The following is a 6,027-nucleotide window of genomic DNA, read 5'->3' as shown; positions in this document are numbered from 1 at the left end:
TTTTTTTTTGTGATTGGAAAAATGTAGTAATCTCAAATTATAATTGTTGAAATTATATATTACACTCAAAATCAGCTACCAATCAATTTTAATTCAACCTAACAATTAAATAAATTTCTATACAAATTAAATCAAACAAAAAACTATATGCACAACGAAAAATACATAGTTGTATATATCCAAAACCAAGTACTACACAAATGTATTCAAAAGCTACTAACCTTTTTGTATTCAAGGTGTTTTAAAAAATTTAATTATTTTAGTTATTTTTATGTATTTTTTTTACTAAGTGATTATCTTTTAAGGTTATAAATAACTTCATGAGCGCGTATTCAGAGGCTCTTCTATTTTTTTGGTAAAAGTTAATAATTTGCATCTATTATAAATTGGGATTACTACATTTTTTAATCACAAAAATACCTAGGGGTGTTATGAGTGTTATGCGTTGTACCAAATATTAAAAATATTAACTTTTCTCCATGCATAACACTCATCACACTCCTAGGTACTTTCTCCATACATAACACTCATCACACTCCTAGGTATTTTTGTGATTGAAAAATATAGTAATCCTAATTTATAATGGATGCAAATTATTAACTTTTACCAAAATATAGAAGAGCCTCTGAGCACGCGCGTGAACGCGTGCTCAGAGGCTAGTATATTATTATTTATTTTATAGAAATGCTATCCCCATAATATTTTCATAACAAATTCTAGATGACAAGTTATTACTGAATTTAAAATGGACCCACAACTAATATCATTTTTTTATCAATCAATAGTTTATTATTTTATTTTGATCTTTAAGAAATTGACACCTCAATAATTGTGAAAATATTGTGAAATTTGTTGTGTTAGTATAACAATATATATGCCAATTCATATAAATATTTAAAAGAAAAAAAAGGCACAAACCGATGACTTAGGGAAAAAAAAGAAAAAGAAAAAATAGCACTGTAGCTACTGTGCCAATTGGACAAACCAAGAAAGTACTGTAGCTACTGTGGATTTGCGCATTCACGCTTTTTATGTATAGAAATCTATCCTAGAATACTTTTAGCACAAGCATATACCCCACTTTTTTTTGTGTGGAAGTAGTGTTAGAACTTTTAGTTTGATTAGTAAACTAAAAACCTAATAAAAAGCTAATTTAAAATCAAAGAAAATAAAAATAAAAATGGATAGGATCCTTTAAAAAATTCTAGAATTAACAAAATTACTATAATACCTTTAATTTATAGGGGATGGCAAAAATACAATTTTGGCCATAAATACAAAATTGGCTAAAACTTTTATGGTAAAAATTCAAATTAAAAATTGTTTTTAACATTTGGACACATATAATTAGACCTTTAAAATTACATGACTTTTAATTCAATTAGGCTTGACATTACCCATAAAATAAAATCTTGTATAGACGTATTGTTAAAGTAGTAACAAAATTTATTCTTCCATGACTGGAGCAACTACTTGAGGGCAAAAACAATCTGATCAAATTGGTATCAACAATTTTTTAGGCAGGGCATGGTTATTATACATACTTTTAGGCTTTGTTACTTGAAACTTCTAAAATTTTTGCTATAAATATTTGGATGTAACTGAAAAATTATTATTTAGAGCTTTGTAATAAGAGTTTGAATTTGGTAAGGATGGAGTGTAAAATTTATGTTTGCATCTCAATAAGATCTTGTTCAACAAATTATAAATGTTGCGATGCAAAGTGTTTTTTTTTTTTTTTTTTTTTTTGAGAAATAATTACAACATGCTACTAACCCCGCAGCTCGAACCCTTTCCCCCTCTAGACCCCCAAGCACTTTGTGCATGGAGAAGTGCCAATTCAGCTACAAATCCTTTGGCGCGACGCAAAGTGTTTTAGATTTGAAAAGTCTGGGAAGCAACAGCTTTGTAGTAGCATCTTGTTGTATGGCCAAAAAAATATTGCTATTTCTACTGTAATTTTTAAAATTTTTTTTGGGATGAAGCAACTTTTATTCAACAGACCATATTACAACAATAGTACAAATCCCAAGCATTAAGCTGCAATCTACCTAGAGCTAACATCAGCCTAACACGTATTAAAAATTGAGAAAGGAGTTTTCACGAAGCACATTGTTAGAAATATTGAATAATTGTATTGTATTTCTCAAGTAATAGAATATACATAATTACCTTTATATAGGAGGCAGAGTGTGCAATATAAGTAAGTGTGCTGTACAAGTAAACAAGGTGGGCCTAAAGCCCATATACCCTAATACACATTAACAGCCCCCCTCAAACTCAAGGTGGATGTGAGACCAACTTGAGGTTGTCAACCAAAGTACGAAGACGTCCCTTAGTAAGGGCACGATATTCTGCTTTAGTACTGGAGCGGGCCACATGAGTTTATTTCTTGCTTCGCCAAGAAATCAGAGAAGAACCAAGAAGAAAGCAATAACCAGTGGTGGACTTGCGATCAGTGGGATCTCCTGCCCAATCAGCATCAGAAAATGCACGGAGAACAAGAGGAGACTGAGCAGAGTAGAAAAGACCATGGAAGAGAGTGTCCTTTAGGTATCGAAGAATGCGCGGAATAGCAGCATAGTGAGTCGATCGTGGAGTAGACAGATACTGGCTCACCTGGTGAACAACATAGGAAATGTTTGGTCTAGTGGCAGTGAGATAAACTAGGTTGCCAACCAAGCGTCTGTAAATAGAGGGATTAGACAATGGTTTCCCCCCTGACGGAGTCAGATGCGCATTAAACTCAACTGGAGTGTCAACAGTCTTGCTATCAGTGAGTCCAGCTCGAGACAAGAGTTTAGAGGCATACTTGGCTTGAGTAATATAAAGTCCATTTGTAGAATGAGTGATTTCAAGACCCAGGAAGTAGCTGAGATGTCCAAGATCTTTCATCTCAAACTGTTGACTGAGAAAATCCTTGAGTTCTTGAATGCCATTGAGGTCATCACCAGTTATGATCATATCATCCACATACAGAAGAAGTAAAATAGTGCCTTTGTTAGTGCGACGAAGAAATAAGGCAGAATCATAATGACAAGCCATGTAACCCAAGCGAGAGATGGTAGAGCTGAATTTGGTAAACGAAGCTCGTGGAGCTTGTTTAAGGCTAGAAAGTGCACGCCGAAGGTAACAAACCTTGTTTGATTCAATAGAGAGACCAGGAGAAGGTTGCATATAAACTTTTTCACTTAAATCCCCATTAAGGAATGCATTTTTGACATTCATCTGAAAAAGATCCCATTTACTAGTAGCAGTAACAGCTAAGAGGGCACGAACAGATGAGATGCGAGCAACCGGAGCAAAGGTCTTTTCATAATCAATCCCATACTCCTGTGTAAACCTTTTGCAACAAGATAAGCTTTGTAGCGCTTAATGGACCCATCAGAGCGAGTCTTAATCTTGTAGATCCACTTACAACCACCCATAGAATTCCCAGGGGGGAGAGTCACCAAATCCCAAGTATGATTTTTAGATAATGCATCAAGTTCCTCTTTCATTGCAATCTGCCATAAAGGGTCAGTGGAAGCCTTAAGATAGGTATGAGGCTCGTGCAGTATAGCAAGGGTAGTGTAACAATGATAATCAAGTAATTGTGTAGGAATGGATCTTATCCGAGTTGAGTGACGAGGTGGAATGTCTTGTGCAAGATCTTCAGGCAGAGCACGAGCAAGGGACCCAAGCTTAGGGTTGGATAGCTCGTTTTCAACCTGTGCATCTTCCACCTGTTCATTAAAGGGTGAACTGGGATCAAAGGTATCTGGTGGTTGGACAGAGAAGTCTATAGGAGAATCAGAAGCAACTATAGGAGGATCATGAGCAGCTACAGGAGGATCAGGAGCAGCTACAGAAGGAATATGTGCCTCATCTGGAAAAAGATCTAAAACAGAGGAGGAAGATAGGAAGGCACGAAAGTGAGAGAGCTCGGCAAAGGAGCAATGTTCTCAAAAGACAACATTGCGGGAGATATGAAGATGATGAGAGACAGGATCATAACACCGATGCCCCTTTTGAGTTTTGTCATAGCCAAGAAAACAACAAAGCCTTGACCGAGGCTCAAGTTTGTTATGCTCATGTGGCTGAAGAAGAATGAAACAAGCAGAACCAAAGGAGCGAAGGTGGTGATAGTCTGGAGGGGACCTAAAAAGGCGCTCATATGGAGTTTGATTTTGAATAACAGGACTTGGAATGCGATTAATAGCATGAACAACATGAAGAGCAGATTCGCCCCAAAAAGGAGCAGGAACTTTGGCAAAGAGAAGAAGTGCATGAATAGTGTCAAGAATATGACGAAGTTTTCGTTCAGCTCTACCATTTTGCTGAGAGGTGTCTGGACAAGTTAGTTGATGAACAGTGCCATAGGAATGCAAAATAGCTTGGAAAGCATATTCAGTATACTCAAGAGCATTATCAGATCGAAAAATTTTGATACGTTTGGAAAATTGAGTTTCAACCATTTTTGCAAAATTAGAATATACTTGCAATAACTCAGAACGATGTTTCATATTAAAAATTCAGATATAGCGAGAGTAATCATCAACAAAGATAACAAAATATCGAGACCCACTGATACTAGACATAGAGGAAGGCCCCCAAACATCAGAATGAATAAGATCAAAGATATCAGTGGATGTTGATTCACTAGTATTGAAAGGAAAAGCTGGTTGTTTTCCTAACTGACATGAAATACAATCAAAATTTTCTGTAGATACTAAACCTAACAAACCTCTAAAAGCCAACTGTTGTACCCGAGAGGAAGATGCGTGACCAAGTCGAGCATGCCAAAGTGCAAGGGAAGGAGTAGAAAAAACTGCAGCAACTGCAGCAATAGAAACAGGAGCAACAAGTGGAAGACGAAGGTTGTCCACGGGAAACATATGCCCAACTTTGGGACCGGTCCCAAGCTCCTGTCCCGTCCTTGGATCCTGCACAATACACCCAGAATAATCAAAGATAATGTGATAACCTAACTCAGTTAATTGTCCCACAGAAAATAAATTGTAAGAAAGGTTAGGAACATTAAAGACATTAGGAACCGAGAGATTGGAGGTCGAAATGGAACCTATATTATGACCAAACATTGTGGAACCATTTGCTGTGTGAATATTAAGAGGGTGTGGTGCAGGTTTAAGTTCTAAAAATAAGAACGAGTGGGGAGTTATGTGATTGCAACAAGCAGAATCCATAAGCCAAGAGGAAGGAGACATACCAGATAAAGCTGAGAGAGAAAATGAATAAGATGCATTACCAATCATACGAATGACATTGGTGATGATATTTTTAAGGTCATCTGTGGACATGGTGAAAGTGCGTCCTGAAGACTTAGACTGTGCAAAGATGGGAGCCATTGGTTGGACACTCTCAGTGGTAGCAACAGTAGCAGCAGAAATTGAAACAGCTGATTTGTTGCGATGATAGCAAGTCTCAATATTGTGGCCAAAACGTTTGCAAAAATTGCAAAAACGGTTGCTAGATTGTCGACGACGATTATTGCAACAAGAAGAAGACCTTTCCTTATTCTTCATTTAGAAGCAAAATATACAAAAACAGACTGCAAAAATGAACTCTACACGAAAAACTAGGTAAGGAGCACCAAGACTACAAAAAGTCAACTCTGCCAAAAAGTCAACGGTCAAACTAGGTCAAAGTCAACGGATGATGTCAGTAGAAGAGAAGATGACGTCAGCAGCAAATTGGAAGATGACGTCAGCTAGGGCTGACGTGGCAGAGTGACGTCACAAATGACGTCAGCAGCAATAAGGACGGCGGCGCGTGTAGCGCGTGAGACGCGTAGAAAACGTGCAGAATACTTCAGCGACGCGTGAGGGCACGTGGGAAGTCCGATGAGGCCGATTCTTTTCCGGTAATGTATATCAGAGAAGGACGATTCAGATGACGGCGACGGTGAGATGATCAAAGCAATACTGAAGGCGCGTGAAGCGCGTGGAACAAACTGCCAGATATTTGACCAGCGCGTGGCGGCGCGTGGAAGGTCAGAAGGTGATGATTCCGTCGGCGTTGTGTAGA

This window comes from Quercus robur, chromosome 2 (genome assembly GCF_932294415.1).
Source record: "Quercus robur chromosome 2, dhQueRobu3.1, whole genome shotgun sequence".
NCBI classification, from domain to species: Eukaryota; Viridiplantae; Streptophyta; class Magnoliopsida; order Fagales; family Fagaceae; genus Quercus; species Quercus robur.
The sequence above is the reverse complement of the archived record's forward strand: the minus strand, read 5'-3'. Positions refer to the sequence as shown.